Source organism: Stegostoma tigrinum, chromosome 8, assembly GCF_030684315.1.
Source record: "Stegostoma tigrinum isolate sSteTig4 chromosome 8, sSteTig4.hap1, whole genome shotgun sequence".
Classification (NCBI taxonomy): domain Eukaryota; kingdom Metazoa; phylum Chordata; class Chondrichthyes; order Orectolobiformes; family Stegostomatidae; genus Stegostoma; species Stegostoma tigrinum.
Genome location: NC_081361.1, coordinates 51,107,977 through 51,121,436, shown reverse-complemented (window position 1 = coordinate 51,121,436; position 13,460 = coordinate 51,107,977). Strand labels below are relative to the sequence as shown.

Genomic DNA, 13,460 nt, shown 5'->3' with positions numbered 1-13,460 from the left:
AAATAAGACAGGTTCTGGTCAAAATAGACTGGGAACAGCTACTTGAAACTAAATCTAAACAAAAAAGTAAAAGTGTTCAGAAAGGTCCTGGGGGGATTACGAGCCCAACATATTCACTTTAGAGTTGAATGTAGGAGCTACAAGCACAGAAAACCGTGGAGGTCCAACATTATTCAAAACTGGATAAAAAGGAAAAGAGTGGTATGTAACTGGTACTAAAGGAGCTAAACAATAGGGGTCCTAGAGGAGTACAGAAAGTGCAGGGAGGAACTCAAGCAAGCAATTAGGAGAGCAAAAAGGGGAATGAGAAAACACTGGCTGGACAGATTAGGAAAAATCTCAAGATACTCTAAGTATTTCAAGGGGATAAGAATAACCGGGAAAAGAGTAGGGCCTATTAACGATTAAGAGAACAGTCTGTGCATGAAATGGAAGACATTTTTGAGTGTTAAATGAGTACTTCACATCCTTCTTTGCTTGGGAGAAGGAGAAAGCAAGTACAGAATTCCATCCCAGATGTCCAAGTTCTTCAAGGACCGCAGCTTTCCCCCCAGTGTGGTCGAGAACGCCCTTGACCGCGTCTCCCACATTTCCCGCAACACATCCCTCACACCTCGCCCCCGCCACAACCGCCCAAAGAGGATCCCCCTCGTTCCCTCACACCACCCCACCAACCTCCGGATACAAAGCATCATCCTCCGACACTTCCGCCATCTACAATCCGACCCACCGCCCAAGACATTTTTCCATCCCCACCCTTGTCTGCTTTCCGGAGAGACCACTCTCTCCGTGACTCCCTTGTTCGCTCCACACTGCCCTCCAACCCCACCACACCCGGCACCTTCCCCTGCAACCGTAGGAAGTGCTACACTTGCCCCCACACCTCCTCCCTCACCCCTAGCCCAGGCCTCAAGATGACTTTCCATATTTAGCAGAGGTTCACCTGCACATCTGCCAATGTGGTATACTGTATCCATTGTACCTGGTGTGGCTTCCTCTACATTGGGGAAACCAAACGGAGGCTTGGGGACCGCTTTGCAGAGCACCTCCGCTCGATTCGCAACAAACAACTGCACCTCCCAGCCGCGAACCATTTCAACTCCCCCTCCCACTCTTTAGATGACAAGTCCATCATGGGCCTCCTGCAGTGCCACAATGATGCCACCCGAAGGTTGCAGGAACAGCAACTCATATTCCGCTTGGGAACCCTGCAGCCCAATGGAATCAATGTGGACTTCACCAGCTTCAAAATCTCCCCTTCCCCCACCGCATCCCAAAACCAGCCCAGTTCGTCCCCTCCCCCCACGGCATCACACAACCAGCCTAGCTCTTCCCCTCCCCCCACTGCATCCCAAAACCAGCCCAACCTGTCTCTGCCTACCTAACCTGTTCTTCTTCTCACCCATCCTGTCCTCCCACCTCAAGCCGCACCTCCATTTCCTACCTACTAACCTCATCCCACCTCCTTGACCTGTCTGTCTTCCCTGGACTGACCTATGCCCTCCCTACCTCCCCACCTATACTCTCCTCTCCACCTATCTTCTTTTCTCTCCATCTTCAGTCCGCCTTCCCCTCTCTCCCTATTTATTCTGATGTAGATAAAGAGACTGGATCAGTTAGCGCTATATTCACTGGAGTTTAGAGGAATGGAGGATATGATAGTTGCTGGGGGCGGGGGATAGGAGTCTCATAGAAACTTATAAAATTTATACCAGGACTAGATAGCATAAACTCATGTTCCTGACGACAAGACAGTCCAGAGCTGAGGGTCACGGTCTAAGGATACGCGGTGGGCCATTTGGCATTAAAATGAGGAGAAATTTCTTCAACCAGAGAGGAGTGAGCTTACAGAATTCTCTGTCACAGAAAGCAGTTGAGGCCAAAACGTTGAATATTTTGAAGAATGAGTTACAGTTCTTATGACTAACTGTATCAAAAGGAATGGGGAGAAAGGAGGGACAGAGTACTGAGTTAGATAATCAGCCAGAATCAGATTGAATGGGAGAGAAGGATCAAAAACCTGAATGGCTTGCTTCTGCTCCAACTTTCTATGTTTCAAGTAAACATTCAGCAAACCACTTGTTTGAGATGTATTTTAAAGAGGAGTCTTGAATGCTCTGTTCAGCAGTGCATATTGAACCTTATTCAGAACTCTTTACCAGCGCAGCATGGGAGAGGTCTGCACAACTCTCTACCTTTCCCAATAAAGTACAGGATATTTATACGTACCATGTTACAATGGCTATATGCAACATTAACATAAGCATTTGCCACAACCCCTCTGACATACACAGCCAATCGTGTGAATGCATGATAAATGATACACAACTTCATGGACAATCCTAGATCTTCCCATGATCTTATGACATTTGCTAGACATCTTTATCACCTATTCCTGGCCTCTCACAATACATCTTACACAACCACATTCCAATACCGATATCTGCCCTTAGTATTCAACGTTCCTGCTGTAAGAGCTTCCTGTTACCAGGCCTCCCTGCTATTAGGAACATTCCAGTACTGATGTTATACAACCATCTCTGCTAGCAGAATGGGACTTCCTCCCTACTGTCTCAGGTTGCCTGTCCATAGGAACTCAGTTAAAATCCCTGATGTTCGTTTGTCAGCTGCATTTATAATTTCAACATACCCATATAGCTTTATTTAAAAATTCGTGATTATTGTGGGATCAGATTCTTCTCTTTTGCAAACACTGAACTAGCTGCTAAAATCTCCTTTCTCATTGTTTTTCCGGAGTGTTTCTTATCAGAACCAGTTTCTGCATACAAGGCTGATTGTCTACAGAAGTCTGGTTAAATTCTTGATCTTTAATGCACTAAAAACTGCTGCAAATTAGAACTACCACCATTATCATACAAAAATAAATGTACATTAGCTAGATGTACTGATAATTACCTAAAGGCTACAAATTAATGTTAATCCAGCTTCTCCACAACTATTCATCCTAAATAACAAGTTTTAAACTGTCTTACTAAAATGCTTTCACCCAAGCTCTTTTATCAGAAATGTTTTTGATGTTTACATTTGAAATAACTACACAAACACCAGTATCTTGTCATCAAGTTACCCTTTATTTATTAGCGCACACTACATTGGCTGTGACCAGCCAGCTCAAAGTCTGTCCCCGGAACTGAGGAGAGTCTAAATCTTTTTTCTCTTTTTTTCTTTTTTGTAGGTGTGAGACACAGTAAAAACACTAGGTAACAGTCTATCCCCTGGTTATATTGGTCAGCCAGGGTGTTCTTGATTGGCCCATGGTAACAACCCCAATAAAAGGGTAATCAACAAGATCCAGCTGGTTCCAGTCACTACATCCCCCCCACCCTCCCAAATCCGGCAATGTCGGCCTGAACTTTCTCTTTTGGCTTTTCTTGTGACATTTTCGCTCCAGGTCCAGTTCTAGCCCATCTCTTGCATCCGGAGTGTCTCAGGAGAATTTCTCTCACTTCTTCCAGGTGTAATGGTATCGAGGCTGCATCTATCTGGGACTTTGAGGTTTCCTTGTCAGTAGATCGTTGTGGAGAACCTACGGTCTCTGACAGGCCTTCTGGTTGTTCTGAGAGGCCAGATATGTTTTGCTCCTGCCCTGTTGGCAGGGTAACGGCTTTCAGGTGATCTCTATGTTTGTTCAGGATTGTATCACCTACCTGACCTTGCATCAGTCGTGCCTAGTGCCCATGCAGGGCCATTTTCATGGTTCCCGCATCAAACACTATCCCCTGAATTAAATTGTCTCTCTTGCTTAGATGAGGCATGTGGCCAGCATTGGAGTTCCTGCTGCTGGTTCACTGTCCCCATCTAGATCTGGAAATATCAGGTTTACCTTGGTGTGGAGTATTGTCCCCATCAGCAACTTTGCTGAAGCTATTCCTGTTGTTGTGTGTGGGATAATCCTATAATCAAACCGGAACTGGGACAGTTTGGTATCAAGTAACACTGAAGGTTGCTTCTTTAAGCCTGCATTCAATGTTTGGACTGCTCTTTCTGCAAGATCATTGGACAGTGGATGGTACGGATTTGCCGTTTGACTTTAGGAAATATTCAAATTGCCTGCGGTAAATGATATCCCATTGTCGATGATCAATACTTCCAGGAGTCTGTGTGCTGTGAACAATGCTCACAGCTTCTCAGTGGTCACCCTTGCGTTTGCTGAGCGAACGTTATACACGTCCGACCACTTTGAATGGGCATGCACAATGACCAGGAACATGGAGCCTATGAAAGGATCGGCATAGTCAACATGCGACTGAGAGCAGGGTGTATCCAACCATTCCCACAAATGTGGGGGCTCTGCTGGTGGCAATTCTTGTCCTTGACGGCACTCAGAGCATCTAACTCTGACTATCATATATAGCTTCTTGCTGGCATCTTCATCTTGGAAACCCTTGGATGACCATGGTGTATTTCATCCAGTATTTGGCAGCGTCCTTTACTCAGGATAATCACCCTTGCTCCCCATAGTTATATGCCGTCATTTATGGTAATTTGATCTCAATCCTAACTACAAAGTCCCTTCCGTTTCACCTGTTACTATCAGCTGTTTTAGTTTCACTAAGACAGGGTCTATTTTTGTCCACAGTCAGATACTGTCAACAGTGACTGGAAGGATATTTTCAACGACAGTCTGAGTCACAAGGTGGATTCACTTGACCTTTATTTGTAATTTACAGCCCAATTACAGCATACAACAAAAGGCACAAAGACACACAAAGCATCTATACAGTTTAAAATCAGAGTGCACATAACTACCTCCCCCCCCCACCAATATGTGCGTGTGCCACACGCACGCGCGCGCACACATCCATATTACTATTGGTCAGTGGACCTGAGTTGTCCATCTGTAATTGACTTGTGTCTTTCTGCACTGTGTTAATTGCCAATTAATTAGTTCAGATTCATTACAGAGAATACAGAAGATACAATGATAAAGGGGGGTTGTTTTTACTGTAAGAAACTGGTTTGAATCTTCTAGTGACAATTGGTCAATAAAAGTGGAGCTGAAAAAACACAGCAGATCAGACAGCATCGAAGAAGTAGGGATGTCAATGTTTCATGCCAAAACTCTTCTTCAGGAGTGGGGAGGGGGAGGAGCCCAGAAATAAATAGAGAGAGGGGTTTGGGGGAAGGGTAGGTGTATTGGAGATATATTGGATTGGAGGTGTATTGGATTGTGGCCTGGTTACAGGGAAGGGTGGAGTGCATAGGTGAGTTAGAAGGTAGACAGGTTGAGGGATGGAGAGATTTTGAAGCTGGTATAGTCAATATTGACTCGATACCATTGGTCTGTAAGCTCCCAAGATGAAATATCAGGTGTTGTTCTCCAGTTTACATTTGGCCTCACTCTGACAGTGGAGGAGGCCAAGGATGGACATGTCACCAGGAGAGTGGAGGAAGGAGATTAAAGTGGATGGCAACCAGAATATCAGGTTGGTTGGTGCGTGCAGAGTGCAGATGCTCTGTGAACCGGTCGCGAAGTCTGTGTTTGGTCTCCCCGATATAGAGGAGATCACATTGGAAGCAACAGTGGATTAAGTTAGATGAAGAGCAGGTAAATCTCTGACGGATTTGGAAGGATCTTGGATGGAGGTAAGAGAGGAAATGTAGGGGCAGGTGTAGCACCTCCTCTGGTTGCAGGGAAAGATAACAGGTGTGGTGGAGGGGTTGGTGGGGAGTGTGCAGCTGACAATGGAGTTGTGGAATGAACGGTCTTTCAGAGTTTTTTTTAGTACTCTACAGATTGATTAAATAATTCTAGAGAAACAACTAATTCAACCTTGACTTGTTGGCTGCTATGTACAGTGTTGCCCATCGCTGAGAGACAACATGGTACAGAGACAAAGATACAGTGGAGCCCCTTGGAGCTCTGTAAAACCACAATTCATTTTAAGGACTTAAATGAATAACACACGCATTGAACTATTAGAGATATCTCAGTATTTGTCTTTCACTACCCTGATTTCTGTAACTAATCCCAAATGTTATTAGCTGGGAGCGTTCACAGTCTGCTAGGCTAAAACTCTTCACAACACCTTCTGACATAGGGTACTTCTTCAACATCATTAATCTTCGAAATGTTGCTGAACAAAGGGATTTCTTCAGGCTCTTTATACACAAGTCTCTGTGCCAAGTGGGTGTCTTACTTGGAATTATGCGTGCATGTGACCAATCCTGAACATTATGCCCAAATGCATGTCTTATTTGGATTTATCCGTGCACATGAGCAATCCTGAATGTTTTGTCCAAAGTATGACTTATCTAGTAGAGACAGCAGTTCTTGACTTTCTGCAGTTTTAACTTTTAGCAGACCTGACTGACTCAGCATAATTCAACAGCCCATTGTTAGGCTTCTTATCAGTTCCTGTCAGTTCTTATTATCTTCAGCCTTATCCAATTTCTCCCCCAGTATGATCCAAAGATTTAACTGAGGATCATCTCTATTGGATTTTCTACATCCTCCAGGGCAACCTTAGACGGTGGTCAGCATTAGTTCCTTACAGCGATGTATTCTCAACAAAGCATTGTAGGCCTGAAACGTGAGCTTTCCTGCTCCTCTGATGCTGCTTGGCCTGCTGTGTTCTTCCAGCTCTACACATTGTTATCTCAGATTCTTCAGCATCTGCAGTTCCTTATATCTCTAAAGTATTACTTCAGTTGTGTTATGTGAAGTGCCATTTAGATTATTGTTTACGTTTATGACCATGGTTTTGATAAGTACAAAGTTACAAATCGGTTTTGTTCCATCGCAAATACATTGTCTGCATCTATCACATCTTGTAAGATGCACTTAATATAAATACAAATGACAAATGAACTAATAGTAAATACTATGAACTAGCTGTATTTACAATATTCCTACCCTATAACAAGCAACAATTACGAAACCACTTTCATACAAGTTATCTGTTGGTATCTAAGATCAATCCCACGAGTCAGTCCTTTCCATTTCTTGATTTTGCGTTTTAACAAACGGTAGACAATTACAACACGTATAACAATCACATGAGGTTCAATTCTGATCCATGGATGGACCTGAGAGTTAAGTCCCCACTTCCAAATTTTACTTCAGAAACTTAAGTCTCTATTTGCCTCCTCTGCCTGTGTTTTAATTTCCTTCTCATGTGTAGCCCACTTATGGATAACTTCCTTTGCCTCATAAAGGATCTTCACCCAGTCTGCAGTGAAGTGTGGAATATGTGGAAGTTCTGTTGGTATGCATTGGAAAATTGTCATCTGTGTCATTTGGGTGGGTGGATAGAGTTAGGCGCAGTTTCTCATCAGGTTCTGACTTAAACAAAACTCGGTAGATAATGATTAAGTTAGGAGAGATATTGCTGATTGCTAAAAACAGAAGTTGCTGGAAAAGCTCAGAAGGTCAGGCAGCATCAGTCCTGAGGAAGGGTCACTGGACATGAAGAGCCCAAAATGTCAGCCTTCCTGCTCTGCTGATGCTGCTTGGCAGTGTTCATCCAATTCTATACCTTGTTATCTCAGATTCTCCAGCAACTGCAGTTCCTACTATCTATGAAACGTTAACTCTGATTTTTCTTCACAGATGCTGCCAGACCTGCTGAGCTTTTCAAGCAACTTCTGTTTTTGTTCCTGATTTACAGCATCTGAAGTTCTTTCAGTTTTCATTGCTGATTGCCACATTCTGTCCATTTAAGGCACACAAAGACCTTCCTTTTCGGTATCCTGGGGCTGCCTTGGCAACGTGGTAGATGTTTCCTACTAAGGCACACTTAAGAAAAGTTTGTCTATTCTGCCAGTGAATAACCAATGAACAATTCTTATAAGAGGCAAATCCACACTGAGTTTGTTCATTTGTTAATTTCTTTTGGACATGCCCAATGACGACCCCCTTGATGGCATTGAGACATATCCACCCCCGCTTTTATATTGCTCTGGAACTACAGCATGGGTTGGTGGGTTACTTAATGATATCCATGTTCCTTCATGGTTTTTATTCCACATTATGAACTTGTATTGAGAGGTGTCAGATTGTCTCCATGTTTGGGTATAAGAAGCACCGCACCAGTGTAAAGCTGATCTTTATTATCATCGCAGGTGATCACAAACTGGTTGGTGAGAGTGAGACTTCTGAGGTGACATAGGGTCCATGTTCTCAGTTGCTCATCTGACACCCAGCCCAGTACTATATGAGCATCTAATTGCAATATATTTGTGCTAACCGTCGACAGAAGCCAGCTAGCATATATTGAACAAAATGACACTTCGTTGTCATGGGCTGCCCCATGAGCCAAGCTGTCTATAATCTTGTTAGTGATATTCTGAATGATGATGCTCAGGGCTACCTGTGCCACTTGCTGTCTTTTTCTATCCACCTTTTCTTCATCCCAGTTTTCCTGACCTATTGTTATCCTTATCTTTTCCTGGAAGGAACTTAGATACTCCAATTCTGCTATGTCAAGGGTGTTAACAGTCGCTTCCCCTGACACATAGCCCGCTCCCACTGGCTCTATAACACTCTCTTCCTCCTTTTTCTTTCCGATGTGAACCCTCTACGACTAAGTTATCTCTGGAGTAGGTGGTCAAATAGCTGCCGGATTGTGCTACCACACCAAGATGGCACCTGCATATCCTTCTGTCTATATTCTGGCGAGAGTAACTATCGTTTCTGTTTTTTGCAGAACTAATCCTACTCCCCCTGTATCTGAGATTTGTTTGCACAGTGGCTCTGAGGTGTTTCGTGGGTCATTGTGGTAGTGGGTTGAGCTTTAGTAGTGGGCAGGTCATTGGTATAAAGCAATAAAGTTGATCCTGTCACTGGACACATACCTAAATTTTCCTCAGCCTCTCTGACATTTGGGATAACCTCAGACTTACATCCCACCCTGATCCAGTTTACCGGACTCATAAGTACATGCAATTTCGTACCCTTAGGAAATTTTTCCTTGAGCCATGTTAAGTCCCTTAAAGATTAATTTTATCACAGACTGTGACAGATAATTCTGCTTTCTTAGCCACTGGGGCAAAGATTGGAAAGTAGGGTTGAAACAGTTCAGGGGCAGGCCACATTTCTTCCCATCACCCAACCATTACCGTGACATTTGTTCATAGAACATAGAACATTACAGCGCAGTACAGGCCCTTTGGCCCCCGATGTTACGCCAACCTGTGAAACCAATCTGAAGCCCATCTAACCTACAGTATTCCATTAATATCCATATGTTTATCCAATGACCATTTAAATGCCCTTAAAGTTGGCGAGTCTTCTACTGTTGCAGGCAGGGCATTCCACACCCTTACTACACTCTGAGTAAAGAACCTACCTCAGATATAGGACAGATGTCAATCACCCCTCAATTTAAAGCTATGTCTTCTCGTGCTAGCCATCATCATCCAAGGAAAAAGGCTCCCACTGCCCACCCTATCCTAATCCTCTGATCATCTTGTATGTTCAAACATATAATATACATCGCTCACAATCAACTGATGTTATCCTCTCTCATTCATAAAAAATATAATTCAAAGCATTCACCACTGAAGGAACCCTCATTCCAAGGAACAACGATAGTGATCTTTCACATTTCTCATGATGATTCTTTTTCCTATAAAACAGACATGGTTTCTTCTCTAATGTGCAGCCAATCTAATTTTATTTGTTTCATTGCACTGAAAGTGCGAATCTTTTCACCCCATCACCTAAATTATACTATCTGAATAGATAGTAGATCTTGGGGGGAATTTAACTGGGTAGCTCACGATATATACCACTGCTGCCAACTCAGCTGCTTGCACACTTATGGTCTTTGCTCATCTTCCATCTAGATATCACAACCAGTTTTCCATTCTCCATCCTGTACAGATGAAGAGCCATCAACAAAAATTTTAAGGGTGATTTGTTATTCACTTGCTGTTCTCCTATTTTTGTCTCCGTCTGTCTCTTGTCTTAGATATTCCCTACCTTTTCTTTACCAATATTACCTCCTTTTTGTTTAGATACATATGGATCATTTGCTGTCACTACCTGACACTCATGGGTTGTCCACTGGTAAACTATCTGCTGACATAGTAATACTTGTAACCGTTTTCAATTGCTATGTTTCTCCCTTGTAATAACAGTGGCCATCTAGCAATTCTGTTTTGGCTGGCTGTGACATCATTAATACGTCCATCCAGCAGCATCTGAATGGGGGTATGTTCTGTCAAGATTGTCAATGGGTGCAAACCTACAATATAGGTAAAATGTTATACCACTGAGAATACTGCCAATAAATGCTGTTCTTATTCCGTCTACCCCTGCTGCACTGGTGTGAGCACGTGTGAGGCATAGGCTACTGGTATCAAATGACCATGCACCTCTTGCAACAAGACTGCTGACATTGTGGAGTTATTTGCAGCCACCTCCATGGAGAATGGTGCTGCTAGATCTGGGATTTTTAGGGCAGGAACACTTGCCAAACTCTGTTTCAAAGCTATTATTGCTCGTGTGTATTCTGGCTTCCATTCCTATGGGGCATTTTTCATTAGCAACGTTATTAGTGGTGCTGCCTTTGTGGCAAAACCATCAATATGGTCTCTACAATACCCAATCAACCCCAAAAATGATCTTAATCTCTTCACATCTATCAGAATAAGAAGTCCTGCTGCTGTTTCAATTCTTTGTTTGTCTATTTCTCTTTTTTTTCCCCGGTGTTAACACCACTCCTAAGTAACTCACTTCCTGCCTCATTATCTGAGCTTTCTTTAGATTCACTTTTAAATTGAGCTTTTTTAGTAGCTGCGACAACTCACTCGGGAGCTAGTAATGCTGCTGTTTGATTTGCTTCTGCAAACAGGAACCATCTACATACCATATGAAGCAGCCTGGCCTAGGAAAGACCTACAAACTATTGCTTAACCATTGATGAAATATTGATGGGGAGTTGTGAAATCTCTGACAAAGCTGCCCATGTATATAGGTATCCCTTTAAAGGCAGAAACAAATTTGTACTGAGACTCCTGGGACAAAGGGATTAACCAAAATCCGTTACTTACATCCAGCACCATAAACCACTGCAGATTCACTCTGTTTAATCATTGTTTTGGGGCTTGCATCCACTGTGGATGCTGTAGAGGGTGTTATCTTATTTAGTTCTCGATAATCAATATTCAGTCACCAACTCCCATCTGGTTTCTTTACTGGCCAAATGGGTGGATAGTTCATAGACGTGACTTGCCTTAACACCCTTTGTGCTACCAGACTTTGCACTACTTTTCTATATCACCCCTGCCTGCTTGGGGAATCCATACTGCTTTTGGACTTTTGATCTGGATCCCGTATGCAGACATCCTCTTGCATCTGTCCACAGTCATGCTTATGTTCGGTAAACACTTCCCAGTTTTGTCCAATAATTCCTTGTACTATCAGGTCCAAACTGATCCACATTTTTCCCACTGTACACACTCTCTCCCTATACTGTCCTGTAGGGATTTTAGCAAAAAAACTGCTCCTCACTTATTCCTGGCACTTGCTCGTTCACTGAATCAAAGCATACTCTTCCTCTGGCCATGTAATCACTTCCCAGGATATACGCTTGATTTGTTGGGAGTTTTAATAATGCTACTGGATCATCTCTACTGCTCTTATCTGTATCTTTAAAGGGCTAGTTACTTGCCCTATTTGAGAATGTTCTGTAAAACTACTCAAGATTATTTTTGTTTCTATTTTCCAATCATCACTCTTTACAATTGATGTGTTCAGGTTGGAGCGAATTCCCCTTGTGCCCCAAAGGAAAGTGATAGGGCAGCCTCCTACTGTAATGTTCATTAAGGATCTCCCTGTCCCATCCCATTTTGCATCACATATTGGAGAGGCCTGACACCATCTTGTAGGTTCGGGTACAACCCAATTGTTGCCTCAATTGGTTGCACATTGTTCTTGGCATGGACTGGGGTCCCTACATCTGGTTTGCTCCACCCCTCCAAGGGTTTGGATAATCTCTGTCATAATGTCTTTCCTCGCACAATTAAAACACTTCCATGAGCCCCTGAGGGTCCTTCCACTCCCTATGGCCACAGGTTGGGTTCTCAACCATGTCTATGCCCCATTCTACCGTTTGATAGGGACGTAATGGTCCCCTTGGGACTGGACCCTTTCCTTTATTTCTCCATGCTGCCCCTTTGATCTCTAAAAGGCGCCAGTCATCCTTCATAAGACTTATATCCTTTTGTCTCCTTCCCCGAAGTTCTGACTATTTTCCTCAACAACCACACCTTAGTGTGTGTGTTGTCGGAGGGGTCAAACATGTCACATGCTTTCATGACTCCTCTGTCCCATGTTTTACCAGTGTATAAACCCATCGATTGTCAAAAAGTGCAGCCAAACTTTGCCAGTCTAGCCCTGGGCTGTATATGCTCTGGAACATGAGCCATAGCCTTGCGGCAAATGCAGTTGGATGCTCCCCTTTCCTCTGTCTACACTTCTTCAGGGCTTAACTGGGTCCTCTCTACTAGGTCCCACGGCCTCCTTTAACTCAACTAATGTTCCCCCTCCTGCATTTTGGGCTCTGGCAAAGTTGAACGCATAATGGGATGGAGACACATCGGTCTTAGTTTTTCCTCCTCCTCATTATCTAACCCGTGTATGGTTCATTGCTGTGTGTATCTTGCAGAAGCACCTGGTGGTTATCCCCAGGTTAACAATCCCCTAAACATTTGGCTATATCTCTTAGCTGTTGAACATAATAAGGGGTGGCATATGTAGTGTCAAGTGGTTGCGGTTGCACTCCTCACACTGCTGGTTGTTGTCTCCTAGTGATCGGGGTGGGGTGGGGGTGTGCCATAGGGGCTATGGACCTTTCTCCTGCCCCTCCCTCCAATGGGGGACCCCATTCCCCTGGGTGGTCCTCTCCATGTCTGGCTGCTGCATTTGCTAGCCCTCCCCAGTCAACGTCACCATTTTCCTCCCTTCCCACCTTAAAGGGTCGCAAATGGACATATTATCCCTCTTTGTGCTGATATCTGACTCTGTAACTTCACTATCAGCCTCTTACATTTCGTATGATGCCTGAGGTCCCCTTTTGCTCCTGTGTTGACTTACGTACCACGTTTGTAGCTGTTTTTAAATTGCTACATTGTCTCTAACTCTTCCACCTGTGTGTGAGCCCTTTTAGTTTCCTCTTCGCTTTTTCCTAATCAATTTCTCACACTGTATTTGATACTGGGTCATATACCTGAGGTCTATGTCTTTATAAATTCCTGACCGTCACAGTTTCTTTATATCTTCTTTTAGAAGTTGACCAAACAGGTAGATGAGGGTAAACCGGTTGATGTGGTGTATATGGATTTCAGCAAGGCGTTCGATAAGGTTCCCCACAATAGGCTATTGTACAAAATGCGGAGGAATGGAATTGTGGGAGATATAGCAGTTTGGATTGGAAATTGGCTTGCTGAAAGAAGACAGAGGGTGGTAGTTGATGGGAAATGTTCATCCTGGA

At 43.6% G+C, this 13,460-nt stretch overlaps 1 protein-coding gene across 1 annotated transcript in view; it reads left to right on the top strand.

Annotated features, from left to right (window-relative positions):
- Positions 1-13,460, top strand: part of dnai4 (dynein axonemal intermediate chain 4) — a 116,597-nt gene that overhangs the window by 48,450 nt on the left and 54,687 nt on the right. The window lies entirely within an intron of this gene.